Source organism: Microtus pennsylvanicus, chromosome 6 (genome assembly GCF_037038515.1).
Source record: "Microtus pennsylvanicus isolate mMicPen1 chromosome 6, mMicPen1.hap1, whole genome shotgun sequence".
In the NCBI taxonomy this organism is placed as follows: Eukaryota; Metazoa; Chordata; class Mammalia; order Rodentia; family Cricetidae; genus Microtus; species Microtus pennsylvanicus.
The window spans coordinates 18,356,369-18,380,465 of NC_134584.1; positions in this window are offsets into that span (position 1 = coordinate 18,356,369).

Below are 24,097 nucleotides of genomic sequence, written 5' to 3' on the forward strand. Positions count from 1 at the left end.
TCTTCACCAAAAATTAAGGAGAGTATTTCAAAGTACGTATGTGGAAAGAAAGGTATCATGGAAGCCAGTCTCTGAGAGTAGTGACCAAAAACTTTTCTACAACCAATTCTGTGTATTTTAAATGCATGCACATTATTAAGAGGTGGTTTGTGATATGTATGCCTAAGTGAAAGCATGTGATTCTCTTCATTTCAAATGTATCGTCTCTTTTACATTGCCTATTTCCATTTAAAGTGTTAGTACTTTTACTTTTGATATTATAATGTAGCTAATATCATTGTCTTTTTGCTTTACTCCTTCCAAATGTTCCGTTTCTTCTTCTTGCTCTTTTTCAAAGTTCTGATCTTATTTTAATTAATGGTTGTTATATACCTGTGTGTATGTGTGTGTGTTTATATGTGTACACTGCTAAATGTATGCGTATTACGTGCTTAGTCTGTGCATGGTTAGTTTTATGTATGCTTTCAAGGCTGACCATTCAGTACAGAATAACCAAACTGTGTTCTTCCCTAGATAAGCCTATTTATTCTCCTCTCAGCATTCCTCACTTGCCTTTATTTCTTTTTGCGGTTTTCACCCCACTCACATCTACATATCTATTGGTATCAATCACCTTTGTTCTATATACAATACTTAACAGATGATTGTTCTTCTGAACACATATAAAAACAATATATTGCAAACCAGGAACCCAAAAGAGATGTGGCAGTCACATATTCCTGTCCAGAGAAATTGTATGAAAAATTCAGTATTGTTTTCGGCCGCTATGCTTTGAAGAAACCAATTGAATAAAAGAGATTGCAAATACATGATACACCACAAATATTATTCAACCAACATTATCTTTCTTGTTTACACTGTTTGATTGATGAGGCACTGAATCATTAATTTGATTGTTTCAATTTATAAAATGCCTGTAATTTATATGTGTGATATTTTAAAATGTGGCAAGGCATAAGTCAGTTTGCATATTTCAGTTTCAAAATTTATGTTCCGTTTTGAGGAATTGGATATAAATTATTGGTTTTGTGAAATTTATGGGACAGCAGTTACTTGTGTTCCAAAACTGCTAGATATTTTTAGATTACTCCAAAAAGAGTAATATAATATATAACCCCACCACAGTATCTATTCACTTACATATGCACTACCAACCATAATTGAGATATTAGGGTTAATCTTTCTGACATAATGTTATTTTCCCCTAATTTATATTTCAAACTATATAGTACCTTACTTAAAGACTTTTCAAAAAATATGTTTTATTATAGTCTTTCCCCTCCTCTAAATTCTTCATATATCTCTTCACAATTTCATGGGGTTTTTTTTTTGTCTCTTAATAAACAATAAAAAAGAAACAACAAAAACCAGAAAGAACTAAGAACAAAATGTTGAATGTATACGAAATCAAAAAATAACACACACTCAAGAAAGAGTAAGGTTCATTTTGTGCCGGCAAACTAATCCCGATTGTGAGTTTGTCCAGGACTGTGGTGGATATGCCCAGTAAAACTCTATTAGAGAAAACTGATCTTTCTTTCTGGAAGGTATAATTGCAAATTACTTCTTAGTTAGGATGTGGGACTTGGTGCCATTTCTTTTTTTCTGTGCTGGGATTCTTTTCTGACTTCAATTTGCTCACGTCCTGAAAATGTTCTCAGTCTCTGTTAGTTCATATTGCAACAGTCCTGATCTGGGAGCATGAAGAGGTTCCTCAGTCATTCCCCACCTCTGCCTTTTAAAATCTTTCCCGGACAATCCTCTTATAGATTCCTAATCACCCTAGCAATTGAGAGAGGGCTTTGCGCTGGATATCCCACTTAGAAATAAGTACTCCATAGTCACACACTGTGTACATTGTTCATTTGTGAGTCTCGGTGTTACTTATCTTCCACTACAGGAAGAAGTTCTGTGATAAGAGCTGAACTACGTTTTGATGTACAGGTGTAGCATAATGAAATTATGTTCCTATGTTCAATCAACGAAATAACAGTAGTAGGTTTTCTTTAGTGTCTGTGACCATTAAAGCCCTGTAGTCTCAGGTCCTTCACATCATTTTCTTTGCAACATGTTCAACCTTAGATGTCAGTTCCATCTCAGAGTAGGTGGTAAATCTGATTTTCAAAAAGTTATTGGTTATGCCCATAGCAATTTTGCCAATATCGTATGAGTATATCTTGCAGAAAGTTTGTAGGGTTTGTAGTTGGGTGCGATTGGTGATTCTTTATGGCATGAATTCTAATTGTTATTAATAGTAAAATCCCAGAGTCAGATACAGGGGTTAATGCTGAAGAGCAGAGAAGCAGAGCGTCAGTCATTAGAGAGTTGTTTTTCCTCTACCAATGCTCAGACAGAAGGAGCAATTCTATCTCAGACTGTATCTCCAGACTGCATCTGTCTCTGACTGCAATGAGCTCTTGTCTCCTCCATCCCTATATTACTCTCTACACCCAGTCATATCTCTTCCTGTCTCCACCTTCTTAGTGCTGGGATTAAAGTTGTGGTACTGCCAAGTACTGGAATTAAAGGTGTGTGAGCCACCATTTTAATGGCTTAGCTTTGCACTCTGATCTTTAGGCAAGCTTTATTTGTTCAAACGCAAACAAAATATCACTACAATTCTTCTTTTCTTGTGCCAGGTATAGCTACTTCTGGCACTATGAACACTAGTCAAATGGGTGAAGCTTCTTATTGGGCACCTGCTCTGTTTTTCTATGGTCAGGGACATGGGTAAATTATGTCTTTGGACAAAAGATTATAAGGACCTGTTATGGAGGACAACCAAAAGCATTGGCAATGGCTCATAATATTTGGTAGCCTATGGGACAGACACCTTTTACAAATAACTCAACAAAATTTAGCCCATTCCTGGTACTTGAGGCTTTCCTTGGTAACATAATATGTCTAATTAAGGCATTTTGTTCCCATTATATGGTAGCTATATTTACTCTTTTGTGTATGTATGCATCTTATGAAGCTTATAGAATAGTAGGATACCATCTGAGTCTTTTTTAAAATATTTATTTATTTATTATGTATACAATATTCTGTCTGTATGTTTGCAGGCCAGAAGAGGGCACCAGACCTTATTACAGATGGTTGTGAGCCACCATGTGGTTGCCGGGAATTGAACTCAGTACCTTTGGAAGAGCAGGCAATGCTCTTAACCACTGAGTTTTTCAAAAAGCTTTTAGTATCAGCTTTTATTCTCCATAATTCCTCCCTTGCTTGCCCTTCGAACCTACTCCTCATTTAATCCTTCTAATCTCCCCTTATTTTCTCATAGCTCAATATTCTCTTTCGCCTTCTTTTGAGAATCTCCTTTTCCTTCATCATCCCTAATGAATTCTCCAACTTTCATAGGTGTTCTAAGTAGAACATACACATCTAAGACACTTTAAATTTATTTTATTTTATTTTTAACTATGTGGGTGTTTTTCTTGCAAGTAGGTCTATGTAACAGTCTCTTGTTAGTATCCTAGGAGACCAGAAGAGGACATCAGAATTACTAAAACTAGAGAGTGAAAGAAAGCTATGATATTTAACATAGATGCTAATAATCAATCCTAGGTCCTCTGAAAAAGCAGGCAACTTAAGTGCTGAAATGTTTTTCAAACCTTAATATAATTCTAGCATGCTGAACCTTACCCTAGCCTTTTAATTTATGAGTGTTTACCATTCATCTAAATATTTAGGTTTCCCGCTTTATGATAGAAAGACTTTGAACATATCAGATATTATATGTTTAGAAACTCTCAGAAGGATTATTTTCATACTGTTTTTTAAAACTTCCTGTTACTTTAAAAAAGAAAAAAAACACATGCCATGTAAATATTAATTATATCCCTTATATCTATACATCTTATTCACTATACAGCTTTGCAAAATAGATGAAATTATTGCTTTTCCTCACCCATATGTTTTCTGAATACATTTAAGAAAGAGATATATTTCGGTTGACATATGGCAGTTAGTTCTAACAGCTGTACATATGTTAAACATTCTGGATAAAATTTGAGATGATAAAGTCATCATATGAGCTCAAGATAATCTACAGAGCCATAGCTCAAACTCCAGGAGATATTTTTAGCACAAAAAATTGCATGCAGTTGCAAAGACACTGCAGTACAATTTGGTGGGGTTACAGTGATTATCTCTATAAATCATTCTAACCAGTCTTAGCTTCCATTCAGGAAAAGCTTAGTATTGAGAAGGATTTGGTACAGTCAATATGGAAAGTAGAAATAGGATATTTCTGATAAAGGTATGGAAGCCAAGTGTACTGGCATGAATGTTGTGATTCACTGAGATTCAAAGGTGTTGGTGACATCTGACAGTGGTTTAATGTCTGGTCAGTTGAATGACAAAAATTAAATATGCAAGAAATGCATAATTATAAAAGTTGTTTATAAACAATTGGAATATAAGAGTTGTTGTAGGACATAGTTATAAAGCATAACCTCAGTAGAAGCAATACTCTTGGTTGATCCTCAAAACTACATAACAAAAGACAGAAAGGTAATAGTTAAAATATTTGTGAACCTAAGATAAAGTTGAAGCATTAGAAATGATAAGAAAAATACTGTGCTAGCTCAAGATAGACTGAGTTTCCAGAATCAGAAAAGGGTAATTATACAGTCAGAGCATATGACTGTTTTTTAATCAAACTGCATTCCACATAAAAGAAAAAATATTATTTTATACAGTCTCTATAACTTGTTAATGAAAATTGAGTTGAAACGTGCTCAGTAATTTACAAATGAACTAAAATATGCAAAATCTCATTGCAATTTATATGCAATAATGTAATTCTTTTAAAATTTACTTTAACTAAAACTTTTACAGAAAAATATTGATATGTTCATCCTGAATCCTATAACCAAGCACTAGTCAATAGGAAAACAGGAGGCCTTCCAATTAGTGTCATGCATCTACGCACCATGTAAGAGTTCACTGAGACTTGTTTGAACGTAATAGCAATATTAGGTTCAATCTTTATGATTTCATTTCATAAATGAAATACAAATTTGTTAGGTTATATCATGCTTGAAATTTTTACTATAGCATGATGTATCTATTTCAAATCTATGCAGTTCAACATTGTGTGTGGGTATTCCAAAACAGGTAATTGAACTAATAGAAACTATTAAGTTCAAGCAACTCTCATCAGAATTGGATGAAATTATACTCAGCCATGTTATCTGAAATAAGGCAGACAAAGGCATGCAAAAGTTTTCATTTGTACGTGGAATCTAAAAGCAATGAAAAGAGAACAGGTGCCATTTACCATGATTAAGGGTAGTAAAAGTATTGGTCAGGGGAGGTCTGAGAGGCTGACAGGATGATACATACAATGATGATGGGTATCAGCAAAATATATAAATGTTCATATAAAAGTTTATAGCAAGTATTCCCCAGTTCTTCCTTTGTTTTGAAAGATATAAAAATGGGTAAGGAAAGATGTTATGAACCCAATTTTAAGATCAAGTCAGGGTTTGCTTGCAGAATGTCTGTTTAATTGTAATGCATAATACATTAGAAATCCTTATTTTACATTATCACTACTTTGGTAGACTATTCCAAACTTCACCACAATTATTTTTTTTATAATAATGAAGGATATTCTGAAGATTTTAAATAGCTGTCTAGCTAAAAATTTTAGCTGACATATGACTGTAGATGCCTCCAGAAAATGGAACCTTTGAGACACAGATAATGATCATACATAATTCACCTCATTGAACTTAAGTTTCAAGTTCATTTCTTCTCTTTGCCAATTTAATCTTCTGGGGAAAAGGTAGAGAGTTAGGTGAGTGTGGGAACAGGATAGATTGTCCTACTGCTACTGATCACCCTGTGTCTAGTAAATGTGCCCAAATTTTACCCCAGAGACAATATTACATTTTTTGTCTTCAGAAGAAATGTGTCAAAACTAAAAATAAAAAAATAAGAGAAATGTGTCCACTTCCTCACAAAGTGATTCTATTTTTGCTTTCCAAGAAATCTCGTGATAAGGCATGCTTCAAGCCATCATGGAGAACTAACATTGACAGGAGATCCTGAAGATGCCGCAGAAGAATACCCCCCTGGGACCCTGTTTGCTCCCTCTCTCCTGAGCCGCCTCTCCAAACACTTTAGAGCCTTGACTACATCTTCTTTACACTGGCACTGTCAGCTCTGCTGTGCGGCCGTTCTACGAAAATTCTCTCACTTATTTCGTTTAGATAACTCTCTCTGTATTATGTGCAGTGAAGACTATGTCAACTTCACTGAAGAACTTGAATGGGAAACAATTAAATTTAAGTTTTAACTTTTTAGAAATATTACAAAAGTCTACATGTCATGTTTTCTATTTTCACTGGAGCTTATTATTCATGCTTTTTCCTTCATTTGTAACTATGGAGAGTACCTTTATTGAATTTCTCCATCATTTGTAATGTGTTTTTATAAAATCTCTCACTATTTAATTTTAGAAAAAGTTTCAACGAGTAAAACGTCTTGTTTGCTTTTGTTGTTATTATTTTTAAAAGAGCATTTCAAAAGAAAAAAATTTAATCTGATTTCTGGTTTGGAGAGGAATCTCAGAGTAGATGAAATACAGGGCTGTATACAAATGTGTAATTTTTCTTCACTTCATCTTTAGGCAGTTAGCTGAAAATTAACTAGATAATAACCATTAAAGCTAGAAATACAACATTAGTGGATTACATCGACAGATATTCATATGTTGAACCACCCCTGCGTCTCTGGGATGAAGCCTACTTGATCATGGGTGGATGAGTTTTTTTCATATGTTCTGACATTTTATTGAGCATTTTTTGAATCAATGTTATGATGGAAATCAGTATGCAGTTCTCTTTATTTGTTGTATTTTGGTGTGCTTTGGGTATCAGGTAACTATAGCAACATGGAAAGAGTTTGGCAATGTTCCTTCTGTTTCTGTAGTGTGAAACAATTTTATGAGTATTGGTATTAACTATGTTTTGAAATTCTAGTAGAATTCTGTGCTGAAACCACCTAGCCCTGGGGTTTTTGTTTGTTTGTTTGTCTGTTTTATAGTTGGGAAACTTTTAATAATTGCTTCTATTTCCTTAGGTGTAATAGGTCTATTTAATTTGTTTATCTGTTTTTTTTGTTTGTTTTTTACTTTTTTAAAATTTATTTATTTATTAAAGATTTTTGTCTCTTCCCTGCCGCCGCCTCCCATTCCCCCTTCCCCCCATCAAGTCCCCCTCCCTCGTCAGCCCAAAGAGAAATCAGGGTTCCCTGCCCTGTGGGAAGTCCAAGGACCACCCACCTACATCCAGGTCTAGTAAGGTGAGCATCCAAACTGACTAGGCTCCCAAAAAGCCAGTATGTGCAGCAGAGACCCACATTGGAGAACCGGACAGAAATCTCAAGGTCCAAATCAGGAGCAGAAGGAGAGAGAGTTTTGGTATATAGTATTTATCTAAAAAAAGTGTCCATTTCCTTTACATTTTCCAGTTTTGTGGCATACAGGCTTTTGTAGTAAGATCTAATGATTCTCTGAATTTCCTCTGTGTCTGTGGTTATGTCCCCCTTTTCATTTCTGATCTTATTAATTTGCAAATTCTCTCTCTGCCGTTTGATTAGTTTGGATAGGGGTTTGTCAATCTTGTTGATTTTCTCCAGGAACCAGCTTTTTGTTTCATTGATTCTTTGGATTGTTTTCTGTGTTTCTATTTTGTTGATTTCAGCCCTCAGTTTGATTATTTCCAGTCTCCTACTCCTCCTAGGTGAATCTGCTTCTTTTTTTTTTTCTAGAGCTTTCAGGTGGGCTGTTAAGTCTCCAATGTGAGCTTTCTCTGTTTTCTTTAAGTGGGCACTTAGTGCTATGAACTTTCCTCTTAGGACTGATTTCATAGTGTCCCATAAGTTTGAGTATGTTGTTTCTTTATTTTCATTGAATTCCAGGAAGACTTTAATTTCTTTCTTTATTTCTTCCTTAATCCAGGTATGGTTCGGTAGTTGACTATTCAGTTTCCATGAATTTGTAGGCTTTCTGGAGGTAGCATTGTTGTTGAAATCTAACTTTAATCCATGGTGATCTGATAAGACACAGGTGGTTACTAATATTTTTTTGTAACTGTGTATGTTTGCTTTGTTACCGACTATGTAGTCAATTTTCGAGGAGGTTCCATGAGCTGCAGAGAAGAAGGTATATTCTTTCCTATTTGGGTGGAATGTTCTATAGATGTCTGTTAAGACCATTTGCTTCATTACCTCCATTAACTCTCTTATTTCTCTGTTAGGTTTCTGTCTGATTGACCTGTCCATTGGTGAGAGAGGAGTGTTGAAGTCTCCTACAATTAGTGTGTGCGGTTTGATGGCTGCCTTGAGTTTTAGCAATGTTTCTTTTATGTACGTGGGTGCTTTTATATTAGGGGCATAGATGTTCAGGATTGAGACTTCATCCTGATGAACTGTTCCTGTTATGAGTATAAAATGCTCCTCTCCATCTCTTCTGACTGATTTAAGTTTGAAGTCAACTTTGTTAGAGATTAGTATGGCCACACCTGCTTGTTTCTTAGGTCCATTTGCTTGATAAGCCTTTTCCCAGCCCTTTACTCTGAGTAGGTGCCTGTCTTTGTGGTTGAGGTGTGTTTCTTGTAAACAGAAGAATGTTGGATCCTGTTTTCTTATCCAGTCTCTTAGCCTGTGCCTTTTTATAGGTGAGTTGAGTCCATGGACATTAAGTGATATTAATGACCAGTGGTTGTTAACTCCAGTCACTTTTTTAGATGTAGAGTTTGTGTGTTTCCCTTCTTTGAGTTGTGTTGGTGAAGGGTCTCTAGATGTCTGAGTTATTGTGGTCATTGTTGGACTCCTTGGTTAGTGATTTTCCTTCTATTACTTTCTGTAAGGCTGGATTTGTGGCTACGTATTGTTTAAATTTGTTTTTATCCTGGAAAATTTTATTTTCTCCATTTATAGTGAATGAAAGCTTGGCTGGGTATAGTAGTCTGGGCTTGCATCCATGGTCTCTCGGTTTCTGCAGTACATCTATCCAGGACCTTCTGGCTTTCATTGTTTCCATGGAGAAGTCAGGTGTAAGTCTGATAGGTTTACCTTTATAAGTAACTTGGCTTTTTTCCTTTGCAGCTCTTAATATTCATTCTTTATTCTGTATGCTTTGTGTTTTGATTATTATATGGCGAGGGGATTTTTTTTTTTTTGATCCAGCCTATTCGGTGTTCTGTATGCTTCTTGAACCTTCATAGGTATATCATTCTTTAGGTTGGGAAAGTTTTCTTCTATAATTTTATTAAATATGTTTTCTGGACCATTGAGCTGCTGTATAACCCCAGCAGCAGAGACATTAAGGGCAACATTGAATAAATGGGACCTACTAAAACTGAGAAGCTTCTGTAAAGCAAAGGACACTGTCACCAAAACAAAAAGGCAACCTACTGACTGGGAGAAGATCTTCACCAACCCCGCAACAGACAAAGGTCTGATCTCCAAAATATATAGAGAACTCAGGAAACTAGACTTTAAAATGCTAATTAACCCAATTAAAAAATGGGGCACTGAACTGAACAGAGAATTCTCAACAGAAGAAGTTCAAATGGCCAAAAGACACTTAAGGTCATGCTCAACCTCATTAGCGATCAGGGAAATGCAAATCAAAACAACTTTGAGATATCATCTTACACCTGGCAGAATGGCTAAAATCAAAAACTCCAATGATAGCCTTTGCTGGAGAGGTTGTGGAGAAAGGGGTACACTCACCCATTGCTGGTGGGGATGCAAACTTGTGCACCCACTATGCAAAGCAATGTGGCGGTTTCTCAGGAAATTCGGGATCAACCTACCCCTGGACCCAGCAATACCACTCCTGGGAATATACCCAAGAGATGCTCTATCATATGACAAGAGCATTTGTTCAACTATGTTCATGCCGCATTATTTGTAATAGCCAGAACCTGGAAACAACCTAGATGCCCTTCAATGGAAGAATGGATGAAGAAATTGTGGAATATATACACATTAGAGTACTACTCTGCGGTAAAAAACAATGACTTCTCGAATTTTGCATGCAAATGGATGGAAATAGAAAACACTATATTGAGTGAGGTAATCCAGACCCAAAGAGATGAACATGGGATGTACTCACTCATAATTGGTTTCTAGCCATAAATAAGGGTCACGGAGTCTACAATTGGTGAACCTAAAGAAGCTAAGTAAGACGGTGAACCCAAGGAAAAACATATAGTTATCCTCTTGGCTATGGGATGTAGACAAAATTGCCGGGGAGAAAATTGGGATCTTGGGGGTGGGGTGAGATGGGGGTAAGGGGAGATGGGGAGAAAAAAGTGAGAAGGGGAGGATGGGGGGAACTTGGGGAAAAAGGATGATTGGGATAAAGGAAGGTTGGATAGGGGAGAACAGAAGCACAATTCTTAGTTAAGGGAGCCACCTTCGGTTTGGCAAGAGACTTGAACCTAGCGTGGCTCCCAGGAGCCAAAGGCGATGTCCCCAGTTAGTTCCTTGGGCAGCTGAGGATAGAGAACCTGAAATGACCCTATCCTATAGCAATAGTGACGAATATCTTGCATATCACCATAGAACCTTCATCTGGTGATGGATGGAGATCGAGACAGAGACCCACACTGGAGCACTGGACTGAGCGCCCAAGGTCCTAATGAGGAGCAAAAGGAGGGAGAACATGAGCAAAGAAGTCGGGGCCACGAGGGGTGCACCCACCCACTGAGACAGTGGAGCTGATCTATTGGGAGCTCACCAAGGCCAGCTAGACTGTGACTGAAAAAGCATGGGATAAAACCGGACTCTCTGAACATGGCGAACTATGAGGGCTGATGAGAAGCCAAGGACAATGGCAGGGGTGCTCCCCCTCCGACCATATCTAGGAAGGTGAACATCCAAACTGGCTAGGCTCCCACAAAGCCAGAACATTAAGTAGGATCAAAACCCCGTGCCAAGGCCGGGCGGTGGTGACGCACGCCTTTAATCCCAGCACTTGGGAGGCAGAGGCAGGCGGATCTTTGTGAATTCGAGACCAACCTGGTCTACAAGAGCTAGTTCCAGGAAAGGCTCCAAATCCACAGAGAAACCCTGTCTCGAAAAACCAAAAAAAAAAAACAAACAAACAAACAAACAAAAAAAAACCATGCCATTGTCCCTGGCTGCTCTTTGGACTGGAGAGGGAGGGGGAGAGGAGAAAAAAAAAAAAAAGAAGGAGAGAGAGCACAAGCAAGGAACTCAGGACCGCGAGGGGTGCACCCCCACACTGAGACAATGGGGATGTTCTATCAGGAACTCACCACGGCCAGCTGGCCTGGGTCTGAATAAGCCTGGGATAAAACCGGACTCGCTGAACATAGTGGACAATGAGGACTACTGAGAACTCAAGAACAATGGCAATGGGTGTTTGGGTCTTTTTTGTTTTTTAGTTTTTCGAGACAGAGTTTCTCTGTAGCTTTGGAGCCTGTCCTGGCACTAGCTCTTGTAGACCAAGCTGGCCTCGAACTCACAGAGATCCACCTGCCTCTGCCTCCCGAGTGCTGGGATTAAAGGCGTGCGCCATCACCGCCTGCAAAAGGAAGAGAGAAAAAATGCAAATAAGCAAAATCAAAACTGAAAAGAGACCGTAACTACAAACACTGAGGAAATCCAAAGAATCATCTAAGAGAAACGGACAATTTTCCTCATTGGTACCACATGCTAAAGTTAAAACAAAACCAATTTTGTAGAGCACAGATTTTTGAAATATAACCTAATGATTCTTTGGATTTCCTCAGTGTTTGTAGTTATGGTCTCTTTTCACTTTTAATTTTGCTTATTTGCATTTTTTCTCTGTTCCTTTTGATTAGTTTTAATAAGGCTTCATCTATCTTGTTGATTTTTTCAAAGAATCAATTCTTTGTTTCACTGATTCTTTGTATTGTTTCCTTTGTTTTTATTTTAGAGATTTTAGTCGTCAATTTGATTATTTCCTGGCATTCAAGCTTCCTGGGTGAGTTTGCTTCATTTTGTTCTAGAACTTTCCAGAGTGTGTTAAATTGCTAGTGAAAGATTTCACCAAATTCTTTATGTAGGTATTTAGCGCTAACAACTTTCCTCTTAGCACTGTTCTCACAGTGTTCCATATGTTGGGTATTCTGTGCACTTATTATCACTGAATTCTAGAAAGACTTTATGTTATTTCCTTATTTCTTTCTTGAACCAGTGGTGAATTCAGTTGACTGTTTTTAGTTTGCATGGGTTTGTATGTTTTCTGTAATTTGTGTTGTTGTATTTTTTTTACATTAATCCATTGTGATCTAATATGATCAGGGGGTTATTTCAATTTTTTTGATTCTATTAAGATTTGCTTTGTGACTGAGTATGTTCTCCATTTTAGAGAAGGGTCTATGAGATGCTGAGAAGAAGGCATATTCTTTTGTGTTTCAGTATATATAGCAGAGTCCAATCTTTGTCACCAATATTGGAGCAGTCTTCTGGCAGGTGTCTTACCTGATGACCAGCTGCTAGAACTGTGATGGACAGGGAAGGGCATGAAATGTGCCCCCAGGTCCTGTGGAGTAGATAGTGGGGCTGTTGAGGAGGTCAACCAGTCACTCAGCTCTTCCTCCATTGTTTGTCACTGATAGTGGAGTAGTCTGCTTGCAGGTGTCTTACCTGCTGAGCTGCTGCTGGAACTGTGATGGACAGGGAAGGGTATGAAATGTGCCCCCAGGTCCTACTGCATAGACAATTGGGCTGTCCAGGCGGTAGACTAGTCACTCACCTCTTCCTCCAGTAAGTACACATCGTACCAGTGTTCTAGTCTTTCACTTCAAACACATGATTTTTTTCACTAAATATGCAATATGGCCTTCATTTGTTGTTAAAACAAATTTATTCTTTCAGTTAAACACTTTGTAGTGACCAGATAATAGATATTGGGATTTTTTTGTGTGCATTCTTTTTATCATTTATTAGGTTTTAAAACAATACCAATCCAAGTTCTCACTCCTTCCTCTCCTCCCATTCCCTTCACAACCCTTCTACACCACCCCCATCCAATCATCAGAGAGGGTAAGGCACATTGTTTTGTGGAAGGTCCAAGGTCCTCTACTACATCTAGGCTGAGCAAGGTATACATTCAAAGAAATTAGGAACCCAAAAACACAGTACATGCAGTAGGGATAAATCCTGGTTTCACGGCCAGTGGTCCCTTAGTCTGCCCTAGCCATGAGATTGTCAACCACATTCAGAGGAACTAGTTTGATCCTACGCTTGTTCCTTCCTACTCTGGCTGGTGATGGTGAGCTTCTATTAGCTCAGGAAAACTGTTTCAATGTGTGAATCCATCATTGTCTTGACTGCTTTGCTCATATTCTTATTCCTTCTACTCTTCAACTGGACTTTAATAGCTCAGTTCAGTGTTCAGATATGGGTCTCTGCCTCTGTTTCCATTAGTTGCTGGACAAAGGTTCTATGGTGATATTTAAGATATTCATCAGTCTTACTACAGGGAAAGTCAAGATCAGGCCCCCTGTCCTCTATTGCTTGGGGTTTTAGCTGGGGTCAACCTTGTGGATTCCTGGGAATTTCTCTAGAGCCTGGTTTCTGCTAACCCTATAATGGCTCCCTCAATCAAGATATTAGGAATGACAGAAATGAAAGCAAGGAAATGAATATTGGAATTTTAACTTAGAAAATATTTACTATTCTAGTTATTCATTTGGAGAATTTCCTAGGCTACTATTTAGTTTGAAACAAAACATAGATTATTGTGTTCTTCAGGAGACTTCATGAAACTGTATCCAAATATCTGAGATGGTTTAAGAAGGGATTTTGTGTTTTGCTCACAGATTCTGAGAGTTCAGCCCATAGTCAGCTGGTTCCACTGTTATTATTTTGTAATTCTATAATTAAGGAAAAACATGATTTCAGTGGTTGTGTGTGATTCAGACTGCTCATCACATTGCAGCCTTTGAACAGAGAAAAACAACAAGAAAGGTTCAGAGACAAGACATTCCTTTGAAGATGTGGCTTCACTGATACATTTTCTCTAACACAGTCCTCATTACAAAATTGCATAACCTCTCAATAGACAATTAACATTTATATCTGTGTATAGATTATTCTATTGATTATTACAAAGTCCTCCTCACATTGACATCTCTGAAACAAATCACTGAAAACCAAATGCAGCCTTCAGTGATCCAGTCACTGTTGCAGTAACAAATTGACAAGGAAGATGAAGCATGTGTTTACCTTCCTTTATTGGTTTCCTTTCTGTCTTCTTTTTTTTAAAAACAGGTTTTGAGTTGTTGTTAGCTTTCTTTCTGTCTTTGTTTCTTAATATGATTAATAAGACATCCTCCTGACTATCAGGCATTACTTCTCATCACATAAAAAAGATGGAAGTTCAGGCAACTGTATTATCTTTTAAAGAACTAACATTTAGGTAAATACTTTGAATGTTATTATATAAAATTCAATATATTTTATGCTTTTATCTATTAAATTTATTTTGCCTAACAAAGTTGGTAATGTCCTATTTGTATTTTATAATTTTGTGCTGTTATTAGAAATGGTTAAAGCATTTACCACAAGCAGTGAATAGGTCTCATGGAAACTGAATAAAACAACGTTCCTTTTATTTCCTCCACCATTTATGAGTAAAATAAATTAGTTTGAATCTGTCCTTATTACATACAAGATATAATGCACAAAGGAAAGCAAGCTGCTATCAATGATAATGTCAAAGGACATTTGGTTTTATTTTCATAGTGGAATATCAGCTTCCAATTAAAAGTCAAATCCTAGGCTTCAAAAGGTTAAATAGAGTAATATTTAATGGGAATTATGGTAGGCTAAATTAATGCAGCATATGCACAATAGAAAACTAATCTCTGGCCCCATTGAAATGTACTTTGGACATACTCTGTTAGCCTCTTTAAGGTCTAAAATTCTTGTAAATGACCGTCAAAGACTTGTATGAAGCTGCTTCATAAAAACATCTATAAAAGATAAAGTTTTAGTGCAATTCTGTTCAGATATTTAAATTTAAAATGAAATATTAATATGGTAGATTACACAGGCCTGGGAAATGGTAAATAACAAATTGAAATTTGAAAAGATCTAAGTGTGACTTATGATATGGTCACATCCAGGTGACTCTGTGATAAAGTGAAATTATGTTAATGGTCTGTTTCCTTGACTGAATGCACTGATCACGATGGCTGAGTCACAGGGCACACTATGATGTGTTCTGTTTATTTCATTACTGTGTTCTATCTAGGAGGTATGGGTCTGCTATATAGCTCATAATCAAAGATAAATGTAAGGTACTGTTTCCCAGATCAATCAAAAGTAACTTCTGAAATGCTCAAAGCTGTAAATTTGAAGTTGATTTCTACTGAAGATGCTTTTACAAGCATGTAAAACTGAAGAATGTGAGTGGTTCCATCATGCACTGGGGAGGCACCTAAACACCTATAGGTCGCATAAATAGTCACAGAGCGCTTGCATTAATTACGCTTCTTGTTGCTGTGACAAAATACCTAGTGAGCATCAACTTAAGAGTAGAAGACTTGATTTTGATTTGCACTTTGAAATATCAATTTTGTCGTCCTGTGGAGAACATTGCAACAGAATCAGAAGTAGATTGATGGCACTGTGTGGAAAAAAGAAAGTGAACAGGAAGTGGTGGGAAGATAGAAAATCTCCAGGACCACCTTCAATGATCACTCCAGGGATGTTTTAATTCTTAAAGGTACCATTGACTATCCCAGACATGACCACTAGCTGGAGATGAAGTGTTCAGAAACTCTAGCCTACAGGGAACAATTTGAATTCTAAAGCTTAGCAGCATTTAATGGAATGAATATTTTTCACACTACAGATAATTATCAAGTTACATTGAATAAAGCATAAAAATTTTGAATTTTCTCAACATGATGTCTCAATATCAACAACGTTTCTTTTTCCACTCCTTTTATGTGGCTTAAGAGATTTTTTAATTTTTTTTATAATTATAATTTTACTTTTTTTTTCTCTTGTGTTCATATGCCTTTACTTGCAAGTTTTCATTGCAAATTCACTGGCCTAGTTTAGGACCTCTGATTTCAGCTACACTATCAATCTTGTGCCCTCATTGGAACTCCTCTAGAATATCATCTTACTTCTCAGTGTTGTGGGGCTTTGGGTCTGCAGGACCAGCCCTTTTACATTCTCCCATATATCATAGGTGGGGTAGCTGTTGGGGTGGGCTAGCTCATAACTGTGGTTTTTGACCTGCAGGATTGGTCAGCCCACCAGCCTTCCTGGTGGGAAAGCTGGCCCTCCAGTCAAAAGAGCTCGAGAGATGCCCATGCCCTCACCAGCTGCAACAATCTGTAGAATGACCCTAGCAATTCACCTGGGCAACAGAGTAAAGCTAGCCTTGATGATCGTGGTGTTTCAGGTCCCAGTCTGAGAAATGAAAGCAGGTGAACTGGCCCCATTCCTTGCTCATTGCTGGGAGGAGTGAACTAATCCAGGCAATGCTGGGGAACTTACCCTGGTAGTAAGAACCAGGATTTTCTAAAGTTTCAGGATACCAATTCCATGACCATTTTGGCAAGAAGCGTGATATTAGGCAGGTAAGCATTGACTTAGACAGTAATTGAGAGCTTACATATTAACAGCAAAATAGAGACACAAAAAGAACAAGTTGGTGTGTACGTTTGCAAGCTCACAGCCAATTCTGGCAGACACACCACTGCAAACAAGCTTATACCTGCTAATCCGTACTAACAGTTCACCAATTATAAACCAAATATTCAAATGACTGAGTTTTTGGGTTCCATTCTCTTTCAAACTACCACATTAAGCATAAAAGTAATTAAGAAATGTAAAATTCAATTGGAGAGATAGTAAATTCTATTTGTTATGCCAATAGAGCAAAATTATTTGAATGGAAGTGAATAAAGTATTATTTTCTACTAACATTCAACTTCCAAAGTCCTTATACATATAAACTTGCTGGGAGTGACCACTATATTTTCTTGATGTTTCCAGGCAACAAATGGTGTATAACTCAATGTTATGTTTGTATATAATTGATTCTGCAATAGAGACATTATAATCCTAAAAATACTATATAGATTACTTTAATTTGTGTGTGGTGAAACATGCTCCACAACTGAGAGAATAAAAAAAAAATGTTCATTTTCCTTTACTGAGTATGCACCTCTGCATTTTATTACAAAATAAAAATGAATATGAAGGAATCTATTTGAGTGATAAAATGACCTTTTTAAAATATATACTTACATGACCCTTCCCTGGTGCAAATAAGTATTAACTCTTTAAAACACTAGGGGAACATTTACTATATGGAGAACTTAATCTAATAGGACTTCAAAACCTGAAAACCAAGTTACTCTGTAGGAGAATCTGGCTTATTAAGTTCAGTGATGCAGTGATGGTATTGAATTTTAAAAGAATTCACGAACTTAATATATCATCCAAAACTTCAAGTGAAATATAATTTATGAAATATTTATTACCCATGATTATCATGTATTAAACATAGAATTTAAAACTCTCAGCAAATGTTGTACTTCTTGGATAAATACAGTAGTATTTATCTCAAGAAGTATTGAATACCATTTGACATTAAGCAGACTTCATATTTCTAATGAACATCATCTCAGACTTTGATACCTAGCTCATCATGTTGTCATTCAGAGGTCTGTACACATCTCTAACCATTGAATTGTCATTCAGAGGTCTGTACACATCTCTAACCATTCTATCCTTTGAATTGACTTCAACACTACCTATTCATGTCTTTTCAGGGAACTCTATCTCTATGTAGCTAGGTTCCCTCTTTGTCACTTTGATTATATAGAAATATTTTAACAAAAATATCCTATTTTCACTCTAATCAGTATTTAATATATAGTTACTTATCTGCACTAGTACAATGAAATGAAACATTTGCTTTAGCTTCTGTCACCCCATTGTTAAAATCAGACATTATGACAGTTTCCTTCATGTTGAGTGTGTGTCAAAGAATGTCAAAAGTTCTCAAAAGATTAACCTTTCAGATTTTACCTTATCATCAACTGACAACTTACGTAGAAAGAACTTACCAAGAAATTCAAGCTACCTATTGAAACATTTAATTGATATAAAAGTTGATAAGCTTTTATTGTGCAGTACTCTATAATAACATACTAAATGAAATACAAATACTGGATACTGCAAACTGCACAGATATTCATATTTATTTCTCAAATAATAAAAGAAAATATGTCTAGGAATTTTTTATTTTTAATAGAATATAATTACTAAAATTCTATAAAATCTCTTAAAATTATCAACACGCTACCAATATTCTATTAAGCATTTGCCTTCTTGTAAACATTATCATGACAGAAATATGAAACTATTTTTAAGAAAAGTACGAACTTATTTAGTTTTCCAATGACAATTATATAACATAATTGCAATAAATTCACACATAAAATTTAGCATATACACAAAGAGGCAAATACTGCTATATTTTAGAAAGAATCACATTTTAGTTTCTAAGTTGTTTTTTATATTGTACTTTACTAAAATAATAAATTAACATTTAATGCGTTCACTTATTTTTTAAACTAGTCAATAGACACATTAAGGTTTTCATTGTGTTTCAGGGGCATGAGAGCAAACAGAAATTCAGGATTCTCATAATCCAGTTAGGAAAAAAATATTACACAGGATTACAGATGAAAATAATTCACATGTCACATGGAATATATGCAACTTAAATAGGTACAATTAAGAAATAGAAAGTCTGCGAATATATGGAGAAGTCTTTGCTGTTTTTTTTTTTTTTCAGCCAAGGGAAAAAGTAAAGACAAAGATAACAGTGTGCCCATGCAGCCATGTGCAAGGACATGAGGAACTGGTGTAGGTTGTCTGAGAAAATGAGGTTTGGATGAGATGTGAATGGGGGTCAAGGTTCATGGGCTTTGGTAAGGGCTTCGTAAAGGCTTCATAAAGTCTTCTCCTTTTATTCTGAGTAAAACTTGGAATAGTTGAAGGATTTGTGTCAAGTTCTCATTCACATTTTTAAAGGGTGAAGGATGAAAAACATCAACATGGGGGGGGTCTTACTTGTTCCATTTGTCACTTTTTTTCCCCCTGACACTAGGTGAAGATTGACATTACATGATTACACACCACATGGAAGCAATGTTTTCTCAGTGGTGAATCTACAAAAGGACATTTAGCAGTCACCTTTAAGCATGGTTTTTACTAAATCAATGGCAATCTACTTAGGAATTACAATCGATACAGAAAAATAAAAAAGTCCAGGATCTTCTGTGAAGTGCAGAAAAAAATGCATGGATTAGGAACAGTGTGAGCAAGTCTCTCTCTCTCTCTCTCTCTCTCTCTCTCTCTCTCTCTCTCTCTCTCTCTCTCTCTCTCTCTGTGTGTGTGTGTGTGTGTGTGTGTGTGTGTGTGTGTGTGTGTGAAATTTCAGATAAATATTCAGGAGCTTATGACAGAGTATGGTTTTCACCATAAATAAGAGAAGAAGAACAGGAAGTAAGTTCAGGTCAATATATAGCAATGAGATTTGAAAAAATATTAGTTGAGACATTCAACAACTATCCAAAATGAAATATCTTCAACAGAGTTAGTTATATATACTAAAGAACATTATATACTAAAGTTTTGTGATTAACAATTAGTTTGTAATAATATATTCATTTAACCTTTATACAGTTCCTATGAAAATTCAATGTAAACTTTTGCTTGCATTCAAAACTTGCTTTTAAGAAAAGGAAGGTTTGCTCTAGTTTCAGTGTCAGGTAACATCTAATAACATGTGCTTTTATTTTGTGATGTCAATAAATAGTAGAAGAAATTTATGAAGGTTTATTTGATGAAAACCTTTTGTGGTCCCTGAGACCATAGTGCCCAAATGAACTCATGTAGACAAGATGATCTGCTAAGCACTGAAAACATTGTACAAGAAAAAAAAAATGCACAGGACAGGTTGGATCATTGTGCCATAAACTAGTGTTCCCTTTTTTATTTTTTTTTTTTGTTCCCTGTCATTTCCCTCCCCACAGTCCAAAGGGATTTGAAAATATTAAATAAATCATTTCAGATATAATTTGCATTTTAAAGTATTCATCATTTTGTATAACATATTGAAGTCTCTTGCCTTCCACTTCATCCTGCTGAAATCATTAATTCTCTCTTTATCTTCTCTTTCTGTGACAGGCTCCTTCCACCTAGAAGTCACTTCCTAACCCTGTGACCACCTGCCTTAATGTCATGGATCCAAGTGTTTTTGATCAAGCTATATTTAGGCAGTAGTCTAACTCCATTTCCTAATCTCCTAAATTATTGTTAACCTCTCATTTTGCTTTGTGTATAATGCATATGTATATACATAAATCATAGTTATATATTTATATATAATTATAAATTCATAATGGTCATGAGTATGGTAAAAAAGCATAGTGTATTTAGAGTCCTAATTATCTGAAACTTCTTAATTTGGCAGAGATCTTGAAAGGTTTTTCTGTACATAAAGTGAAATATTGTATGTTTGACTATAAAAACCAATTCAAATGTTTAGTGTGCTTAATCACAAATATTTTCACTGTTAAAAGAATATATAAATATAAAATTATGGAATATATAGTGATATATATGTATCACTTAACAGATTTGTGTTAGTAATCTATCTTCAGTATTAGAAAATAGGTGGAATATAGATTTATGTCAGTCAATATAGTGTTATATTAGTACAAAGAAGCTATGAAATAGAGCACCAGTTCCTCATAAAAAAAGGTATTGTAGTTCTTGCATGGAAACTCAGCACTTTGAACATGGAAGTAGGATCAGAGATTCAAGTTCATTGTTAGCTTTACAGTGAATCTGAGGCTAATTTGTGCTATCTGAGACTGTCCCAGAAACAAAATCATTCATTGTGATTAAGTCAGACTTCTGTTACTCATCATTCCCCATTGTCCTGAAAAAGTCACACTATTATCTACAGAAGAGAGGCATTTAAAGTTTATATATATATATATATATATATATATATATGTGTGTGTGTGTGTGTGTGTGTGTGTGTGTGTGTATAATATTATAATATATAAAAATAAATATATATATAAAGTTTATATATATATATATGAGTGAGAATATTCTGTTTAAGTAATACCTAAAGTAATTCTGACAATAAAGACAAAAGTAGATATGTATACCTTTCTAACAGTAAATAAAGTATTAGATGCTATCTGGCAGACAGTAAGATCACAAAGTATTTCAGTGTCAAAGAACTACAATGATTCAACGTATGTATGCATCAAGTTGTGCAGTATAATTCTGAGGATCATAGCAACTTTTCAATTTCCATTGTACATAGGACAGGTAACATCCTATTTATCAATCCAATAAAAATATAGATTCTGGCCTGCTTTTTCTATGGAATCCTCAACTTAAAGTAAATGTTAATAGATTAAAAACATTTATTAAGAAGAGTAATAGAAGAGATTAATGGATCTGTCCATTGTTGGCCTGCTGAAAGACTGATGTTAATTCAATGTATGACTTCTATATGTACTTAAAATTAAGTTTACCATAATTTTTGAAAAGTATAGCTCCTTTTATTCACTTACACATTTGTTCCCTCAAGTTAGTTTGAAAGCAAAATGCCCTGTATATTGTATACTTGTTGGCTTAATTTCCTGTTTAAAAACTGACATAGCTACTTTCAACTAAAATCTAATTAGATAAATTATTTTATAATGAAGCTAAACTACACAAAATTCACTCCTTAGAATAATGCTTTAGTGTGAACCATTAATTTGTTATCTGAAATGGACACTAAAGATCTGATTCCAAGTTTATGTTCTTTTATACTCTATGCTATGCATCTTAATGTTTAGAACCATTTATGCAATAGATATTCAAAAGAAGTTGAATTAATAAGCCACTATACGGAGGAGTTCATTTTATAAATGTTAGAGATTTATGGTATGTCTTTCACTAAGTTTTTATACTGCATATTTAAAACCACCACTTCCCTAGTTAAGAACAATGGATTAGATGTCACGAACAGCAGCCTGAAATCCAGGAAGATTTTAATAAAAAGGAACCACTTGTTTGGTAATAACAATCCATCTACTTCATCTGCTTAGCATATAAATTAAAGAACATGGATCAAAGTGATTACTATAAATTGATTAGTTCTCTGCTGAGTGCCAATGCTACTGTGCTAGACAAAGACTAACACCTGTTATAAACATCACCTCAGAAAACTCAAATTTTATTGAAATAATTTTGCTGCGTTCCTACAAAACTTCATATTCTTTATGAATTTAAACTCTATAACAGAAATGCTAATAACTAATAATAAAAAGCAAGGGTAAATATCATCTAAGATATTTATAAAGATACAAATAAAATTCTATTATACTTTCTTCATATATTCTAATGGGATATGTGCCTTCTTGATACCAATCTGAAAGGCTGTCTAAATGAATACACTAATCACAGATATATGAATTTTGTTATTATGCACAGGTGAATATATTTGTAAATATATTTGGCCATATAATATCAATTTTAACTATTTTATAAATAAATTATAAGGATATATTTTATATTAAATATAGTATAATCTAAAGGTTATACTAATTTGATATATAATTCATATTAAAAATAGAGTTTGTTATAACTGTTATAAGGTCTCACTAAGCAAGTTACATAGTGAATGTTTGAATATATTTTTGAGAGTTTTCTCTGTATGTTTTGTAGCTTCTAAATTTCTCCTTGCGTTCCTTAGGTTCCCCTGGTAATTCTAAACATACTTCTCTTTTTATTTTTATTTATTTTTATTTTTTTAAATTTATTTATTAATTAAGGATTTCTGCCTCCTCCCCGCCACCGCCTCCCATTTCCCTCCCCCTATCAAGTTCCCCTCCCTCATCAGCTCTAAGAGCAGTCAGGGTTCCCTGACCTGTGGGAAGTCCAAGGACCGCCCACCTCCATCCAGGTCTAGTAAGGTGAGCATCCAAACTGCCTAGGCTCCCACAAAGCCAGTACGTGCAGTAGGATCAAAAACCCATTGCCACCCACACACTGAGACAATTGGGCATGTTCTATCGGGGACTCATCATGGCCAGCTGGCGTGGGTCTGAAAAAGCATGGGATAAAACCGGACTTGCTGAACATAGCGGACAATGAGGACTACTGAGAACTCAAGAACAATGGCAATGGGTTTTTGATCATACTTCTCTTTTTAATTACTGAACTAAGTTCATGGAAACTTATGATCTCTAGACAGACAGCTGTGGAGCCTCTGTGATACCAAACTAGGATCTCCATATGTGGAAAACAGTGGTGAAGCTTGGGCTATCTGACCGGCTCCAGCAGTAGAACTGAGATCTATCCCTGGTGCATGAGCTAGCTTATTGGAGCCCATTCTCTAAACATATTTCTTACATCTTCTATGCAAGGAGATGCATGTCTTTAATACTAGCGCTTGGGAGGCAGAGATGGAGCAATTCTGAGAGGTTCAGGCTACGCTTACAGTTCCAGACCAGCAAAACCACTTAGTGAGACCCCATCTCACAAAAACAAGAACAAAACAAAACAACAAAAAGGAAAACCTTTCCTTTTCCATGATTTTTTATTTTAATATTTTGGGGTAAGTTAAAACATATATCTTCCAATAGTAATTTTTGTAAGGGAAATTAGTTTACTTCTAATTTAGGGTGAATTTTTATTACATAACTTATGTAAAATGAATTGAAGACCTTGTCTTGGAGTGTGCTACACTGAAGATTGAGATATAAGTTAGAAACACTTGGCATTGTTATGCAACAAGACCAAAGAATATACGAGAATGCAGCCTTTCTACATTTCATACATATTTAGAGCATTTTCTTCGGGTTGTTTTCTCCAATTAGTGCAAAGAATAATGTGGGATGCTGTTTTGTATATGTGTTGTTTTTATTGGTTGATGCATAGAGCTGTTTTGGCCTATGGCAGTATATAATATTGCCAGGCAGAAAGAGATATATAGAGTAGGCAGAGTCAAGGAGACCCCATATAG